The following is a 7,781-nucleotide window of genomic DNA, read 5'->3' on the forward strand; positions in this document are numbered from 1 at the left end:
ATAGTCTAAGAGTCATAGGAGAAGAAATAAGGAAAGATGAGAGAGATGAAAGAATTACAAGAAAAAGGAGGAGCAGGAGGAAAAGAAATTACGATGATTTTTAAAAATTATTTTTGGTGATAGTGACCAAAAATGAAAATGCAAAGAGAAAAAAAGCAGGATACCTAAGAAATAAGCTGTAGTACATGTCTGCATATCTCTTTTGCATATGAAACCTGTGTGTGTGTGTGTGTGTGTGTGTGTGTGTTTGCTGGTAAGGTTGTTATTTTTTAGTGTTAACGGAGAAGTGGCCAGCGCACTTTTCTTCCTGCCAAAGATATTCTTTCAGCAGCAAATTAAATATATAGAGAAGAAATGAGAACTAAATGTGACTTTTAAACAAGAATTCCAGAAAGGGGAAGGGAGATACATTAGCACAAATAAACAAATCTAAACTAACACAGAAATAAGATGGAACAGAAAAAGGAAGGATACACTTAAGTGATACTGAGAGAGGCAAAAGGCCTGAAGAGAAACAGAATTTAAAATGTAAGAGTGTCAGCACTCAAGAGAGAAAAATGGGTTATAAAAACTATTTGGAGGTGTGGTCTCTGATAGCTAAGTGTCTTGGTGTATTTTACTGTTACTTTTTTATAGCAAAGATTTTATCAATTTAAAATGAACAAGGAACATTAATCAGATCAGCATTTGCTAATTGAAAGGTGAGAGTTTTTCAGGTTATCTTCCATAAGACACTGCAAGCCAAACCCTGTTACAATTAGGGAAACTTACAGAGATCTCCCACTCTTATAGCCATCTAGAAAATGGATGTTTATAGTAAGGTGTGGTGGTTAAAGCAACAGGAGAGTTTTTTTGGAGAAGCATGGGTAAACAGGGAGTAGTCGACTCAGTTTCCAAAGCAAACTTGAACCAAAACAACAGAGTTGACACATTAACATAAAACTGCCTTTGTGTGTCTTAGTTAATAAAGTGAGAAAAATCAGCAATTCTCTCATTCTCTCTGATTTTTGGATGGCAAAGATGGCTTATGTTCAGCTCCCCTTAAAACCATAAAACATGCAATTAACAATGGAAATCTGTCAGAAAAATAGGTGACTTCCACATCAAAGCTGTATTTGAAGAAGCATGGTAGGATGAGACGGAAGGATGATCGAGGTGAATACAACTAAACTTGAAGCCCAGTTCTTTCCTTATTTTTTGTATGACTTTTGAGTGGTTACTTAACTTTTCTGAGCCTTAGTTTCCGCTTTACAAAGTTAAAACAATAATACCTATTTAGCAAAAGTGTTTTAACACACGAGTGCATGTAGTCTGTTGATTTAATACATATTTTTGGAGCACCTTGTATGGGCAAACTGTCAATACTTGTGACAACATATATCGATGGTTCAGGGATGAACAAGCAGAAAAGGTCCCTAACCTCATGAAACATTCTATGACAGTATAATAAATACATAGATGCCTGATAAATTCCAGCTATTTTATATTCTTTTTTGAAGATGTAAGACATGTACTCAGAGTGGGAGGAATCCCACAAACGCACCATAAACTATCATCTACAGGTAGAGGGATTTTTACTAAATGGAAAACAAATGTAGATGATTTGGTGTAAATTGTGCTGTTTTGACATGTCTACAGACAAGATTGAGAGAGTAAGAAAGCTGGCTGATGAAAGAGGTATACGAGAAAAATATGTCTGGCTTTATATGTATGCATACGGCTTCTGTATAAACCCATTGCGATTGCCCTTTTACATATTCAAAAAGATTTCCTAAATTGAAGAAGCAGACACATGTTGTGTTACAGCTCCCCTATGGACTCACTGTGAGCATCAAGAGAAGCTTCAGTTTAATAAAAACAAAATTGAATTTCTCTCTAGGCTGGTGAATAGGTAGCATTATTTTAGCCCACTCTAGCAGCAGAAAATTGACTTGATCTCATAGTCCATGCTCATCACAGTGCTAAGTCTAGGGAAAATTTCTTAGCCCATCAGGTAACTACAGGAGCTGCCAAAAATAAGGACGTTGAAATAGAGGTTCATCTTTCTTTTGTTTTCAGAACTCTCTGGCATTTAACTCCAGCTTTTCGGGGTGCTGTTTTATCAGCAGGTAATGCCTCAGACTGATTATTTCACCCAGAAGAGCCTTTGCAGAAACCCTAAGTAAATGCTGCAAAGTTTGCTTTCCTCATTCCCAAAATTCTGTTTAGGTTGTTATTACAGTGACAGCTTTGTTAAGCTGGCCTCAAGGCATTAGAGGAGTTCCCAAGAAAGCATTGCTCAATGCTGACGAAATTAAAAATATGATTAGTCTAGAAATCTCCCAGACAGCAGCAGCCCTATCTCCATACAGGACAGCAATTGCAAAAGCCCAAATGGAATTTCTACTGATGTTTCAAGAGCATGTCAGCATCTCCATGGTATTTTGAAAAAACCAAATGAAGAAAGTTCAGGGAACAAAGGTTGAACAACTCTTTTCTCGGGAAATGAAACAAAGAAAGAAGTAGAATGGAGTGAAGGAGGCAAAGAAAATGAGGAAAGTTCTTTATAGGAACATATTTCTCCAATAATCAAGAGTCTCTTCTTTGATTTTTTGGAAAAAGAAGCTATTTTATGACCAAGAGATATATTTGAATTCAATTCAAGTAAATGATATACCAAAGAGAAGACAGTAGTCAATACCGTTTATTGGCGTTTCAGGGATTTTTGTTTTCTTATTTTGCCTTTGATATATTCTCTTTGTTCTAAAATAGTAATGTGTAAGTTGGATAAATAAATATGTATGTTTTACAATAAGACAAAAAAGGTAGTCATGATGAGTATGCTTCCATCCATGACCAGCTGTCAGGCCTTTCTCCTCAGTCAGCCCCTTGTGATGCAATTCTTTACACCTAGCCCACTAACTCCACATTAAATTCAGGACCTAGTTATCTCTACCTATGAGGGAGGAAGAGCTGCGAGTCACAGAAATCACTAAACAAGGATAATGAAAAGGGGAGTAATTTACTCAATAGCACAATGAGGGCTATGTCTTAGAACACAAAACCAAGAAAAGCAGTAAACTTGAAAAGGGATTAGTACCAACAAATGGAACCAAAGTAACTCAACCTGTCTAGGTTCGTTGGTCTCTCATCTCTGCTTCTTTCTCTGTATTCCTTCATTCGCTCTTTCTGAAGGTTCATCCATTTTTCTGTTTTCATAGTGGAAGGTTGCTACTCTTCCAACTGGTTCTATTATGCTTCATAGTGGACATAGGATAGATAGACAGGCTATGGTGACAACTTCAGGCACTGGCCCCTGTTCATTATGCAGTTGTCCATCAGTGTACAAGGGGATTAGCTCCAAGACATGCTCCCTATACCAAAATCTAGGAATACATAAGTCCTATAGTTGACCCTGCAAATCCTGGGTATATGAAAAGTTGGCCCTCTGTATACATGGGTTTTGCAAACAATGACTACTGTATCTTCCATCCAAGTTTTGTAGAAAAGATTTCATGTGTAAGTGGATCCACACGTATTACTCAAAGGTCAACTGTACTTGGATTTTAATTTCTTTCTGTAACAGTAAATTCTATTTAGATGTCTCCAGGTAGAAATCTTACCAGGTTCTACAGCTCTGTGATATGCTACCACCATGAAGCAGTCAAATTTCTTCACTCCTTCTGGGCTTCTTTCACTGAGAAAAAAACTAGGACACCCATTTTCTTTTTTCTTTTCTTTTTTTTTTTGTTATACTTTAAGTTCTGGGGTACATGTGCAGAATATGCAGGTTTGTTACATAGTTATACACGTGCCATGATGGTTTGCTGCATCCGTCACCCCATCATCTACATTAGGTATTTCTCCTAACGCTATCCCTCCCCTAGTCCCCCAGCCCCCACTAGGCCCTGGTGTGTAATATTCCCCTCCCTGTGTCCATGTGTTCTCATTGTTCAACTCCCACTTATAAGTGAGAACTTGCAGTGTTTGGTTTTCTGTTCTTGTGTTAGTTTGCTGAGAATGATGGTTTCCAGCTTCATCCATGGTCCTGCAAAGGAAATGAACTCAACCTTTTTTAAAGGCTGCATAGTATTTCATGGTGTATATGTGCCACATTTTCTTTATCCGGTCCATCATTAATGGGCATTTGGGTTGGTTCCAAGTCTTTGCTATTATGAACAGTGCCTCAATAAACATACGTGTGCATGTGTCTTCATAACAGCACATTTATAATCCTTTGGGTATATACCCAGTAATGGGATGGCTGAGTCATAGGTATTTCTGGTTCCAGATCCTTGAGGAATCGCCACACTGTCTTCCACAATGGTTGAACTAATTTACACTCCTACCAAGAGTATAAGAGCATTCCTATTTCTCCACATCCTCTCCAACATCTGAACATCTGTTGTATTTTGATTTTTTTAATGATCACCAGTTTAACTGGTGTGAGATGATATCTCATCACGGATTCGATTTCCATTTATCTAATGACCAGTGATGATGAGCTTTTTTTAATATGTTTGTTGGCTGTGTAAATGTCTCCTTTTGAGAAGTGTCTGTTCACATCCTTTGCCCACTTTTTGATGGGGTTGTTTTTCTTTGTAGATTCTGGATATTAGCCCTTTGTCAGGTGGGTAGATTGCAAAAATTTTCTCCCATTCTGTAGGTTGCCTGTTCGCTCTAATAATAGTTTATTTTGCTGTGCAGAAGCTCTTTAGTTTAATTAGATCCCATTTGTCAATTTTTTTGCTGTGATTGCTTTTGGTGTTTTAGTCATAAAGTCCTTGCCCATGCCTATGTCCTAAATGGTGGTGCCTAGGTTTTCTTCTATGGCTTTTATGTATTAGGTCTTACATTTAAAATTTTAATCCATCTGGAGTTAATTTTTTATAAGGTATAAAGAAGTGATTCAGTTTCAGCTTTCTGCATATGGCTAGCCTGTTTTCCCAACACCATTTATTAAATAGGGAATCCTTTCCTCATTGCTTGTTTTTGTCATGTTTGTCAAGGATCAGATGTTTGCAGATGTGTGGCATTACTTCTGAGGCCTCTGTTTTGTTCCATTGGTCTATGTCTCTGTTTTGGTGTCAGTACCATGCTGTTTTGATTACTGTAGCTGTGTAGTATAGTTTCAAGTCAGGTAGCATGATGCCTCCAGTTTTTTTTTGTTTGTTTGTTTTTGCTCAGGATGGATACCCATTTTTAATGGTCAGAGGTAATGAACCATATAGACTTAACTTTCCATTCTCCAAAATGGTCATTTTACCTCTTTTCTCATTGGGTCCTTGGCAAAATAATAATTTAAAAAATATATTAAAAGATAAAAACAAAATGGCCATTCTTGCAACACCTATTTGTTGTCTTCTTCTATTAAAATGCCTAACACTTCTTCAGATATCACTTAAAAACATGAAGTCAGATGAGAGCCATCTCATATTCCAACCACCAAACAGCTCTGTTCATATACATATATTTCTGTCCTACCTCATGTTCAGTGAATAAAATTTCCATACATTTTATCTCATGCTAAACCCTCTATCTACACTCTGTTGAACACTTTATACATGGCTAATCTAAATTCATATGTGCTGTCAGTTTAAAATTTATGTCAAATTCCAAATATTTAATACAAACAATAAAATAATCTCAATAATTTTATAATAATGTATGATGAAATGAGAATATTTTGGATATCTAAAGTCAAATTTAAAATTTTAAAAATAATTTTACTTTTTTTGTTGTATCTTTAATGTGGCTACTAGAAAATTTTAAATTACTTATGTGGCTCACATTACACCTTTTTTTGAACAGTACTGCTCCAGATCCTGTACTTTCTTGCCTACTCAAGGTCTTCTGTTCTGCCATTATTTACCTGCTTCAAGCAACATCAGTTTCTCTCTCACTCCTGAATCATTCCCATGATGATGGGAATATATTAAAAGGAATATATTTCTACAATAGTCAAAATAATCATTTCCATCAGAATGCAAATTTACTTTTCTTTATTCTACCTTTAAAATAAGAACTTCCTTGGATTTTTCTTTGCATTCCTTTGCAACACTTCAATACAAAATTATTTAAAATATTTATTTGTCTATAATTAATACCTATATTTCTCTCCTAAAGATCACTCAAATTGGGCTTTAATTTCTTTATTCAAGTCACTATGGCATCCATATTGTCTAATTATACCATCAGTTCTATCTTCTCTTCTTACTCAGCCTCTTGGCAATACTTGATAAGACTGACCACTCACTCCTTGAAATAAATTTTTTCCTGGTCTACTCTGACTATATAGCACTCCTCAGTACCTTTTTCTGGCTTCTCCTTTTGTTCCTGACTATACACACTTTAGTTACTGAGAGGACAATCCTAAACACCCTCATCTATTTTCACTCACTGAAATGCTTTCATAAGTTCTTCCTTTGGCTGTTAATATTATCTATTTGCTGATGACTCCAAATCTATTTCTGCACCCAAAATGTGTCTGTCCGTGAGCCCCAAACCCATAAATCCAGTTGCCTCTTCCACATTTGCATTTGCATTGCCAAAAGGCATTCCAGGCTCTGAAAAACTACAGCCATCCTTCAGTTCTGCTTTTCCTTCACACAGGTTCAGTATTCCTAATCTGAAAATCTTAACACTCAACATATTTTAAAATCCTAAGTTTTGTGAGTGCGGACATAATGCCGAAAGAAAATAAATGCTTATTTTGGATTTTGAATTTTAAATTAGAAATGCTTAACTGGTAAGTATAATGCAAATGCTCCAAAATCCAAATAAATTCAAAATCCAAACCACTTTTGGTCCCAAGTATTTCAGATAAGGGATACTCAACCTGTAATTTCTAATATCAATCTATGACACCATTGTCTACAGAGATGCTCAGGCCACAAACCTAAATGTCATCAGTCACTTCCCTCTCCTTCCCCTTCACGTCCAATCTGTTCTCCTCATCACTCCTCAGCATTCACGTTGTAGCCCAAGCCACTCTCATGTGTCTTAGAACACCGTAAAACCTGCTTCCTTCCTTGGTCCACTTCAGTTATTCTTCCTCAAAGCATGTGAAGTGTCTTTTTAATATTAAGCTCAAATGAGTTCAGATTCCTCCTCTGTTTACAACTTTGCAGTCACAATTGACATAAAATCCAAATGCCTTAATATGGTTTATAAGGCTGTATATGATCTGAATTTGTAATGTCCCTGAGCTCATTTTTCACATGGATGCAAATATCATGTGAATTTCATGATGAATTTGTTCATTTCATCCATCAAAGGATGAAATGCTTATCATCCTTTGCTGGACTTCAACTATCCTGATTTTTTTTCATGCCCCTCGAACACGCTAAGCATTTCCTATTTGAGAGTTTTCACATGTGCTGTTTCTTCTCCTTTTCCCAAATTTTTGCACAGTTGATTCTTTCTTATTATTTGGGCCTCAGCTCAGTTATCCCATTGCAAGGGCAAACTCCCTTGACCATTTTAGATAATGTATTATCCCTTCCACTTTCACAATCACTTCTTTCTATTATTTTATTTCCTTCAAAGAATATATGTTTCTGAAATCTTTCTTCTGTTAGAATAAAGTCTCTGTGAAGAGAAACTGTTTTGTTCACTGCTACCTCCTCTATGCCTAAAAGAATGCTAAGCATCCATTAAATTCTCAAAAGAAGATAATGAAGATATGAATGAATAAACGAATGAATAATACAATGAACATTGGCAGAGGAACGATGAACTGCTCTGGAATTTGTTCTTATACAATGAACATTGGCAGAGGAACGATGAACTGCTCTGGAATT

Source organism: Cebus imitator, unplaced genomic scaffold (assembly GCF_001604975.1).
Source record: "Cebus imitator isolate Cc_AM_T3 unplaced genomic scaffold, Cebus_imitator-1.0 Scaffold321, whole genome shotgun sequence".
Lineage (NCBI taxonomy): Eukaryota > Metazoa > Chordata > Mammalia > Primates > Cebidae > Cebus > Cebus imitator.